Raw genomic sequence first — 247 nt, forward strand, 5'->3', positions numbered from 1 at the left:
TCATGGCTCGAACAAAGTCCCATCTTGTGGCTAGATGAAGTGGAGACAGAGTAATACTGTAGGCGGAACCATAAGAGACGGGAGAAGGAAGAAAGAGGGGCAGCAGGGAAAGTATGAAATAATTTGAAGTAAAATGTCAGGTTTGCAAGGGAAAAGGCAGAAAACTTGAGATTTTCGCATGTGAGGATCAGAAGTGCGAAGTGCTGCTGTTTGCCAGGCAACGGTTTACTTGAGCGAGTTGAGATGT

The sequence above is a fragment of the Octopus bimaculoides genome, chromosome 4 (genome assembly GCF_046866305.1).
Source record: "Octopus bimaculoides isolate indiv1 chromosome 4, ASM4686630v1, whole genome shotgun sequence".
NCBI lineage: Eukaryota > Metazoa > Mollusca > Cephalopoda > Octopoda > Octopodidae > Octopus > Octopus bimaculoides.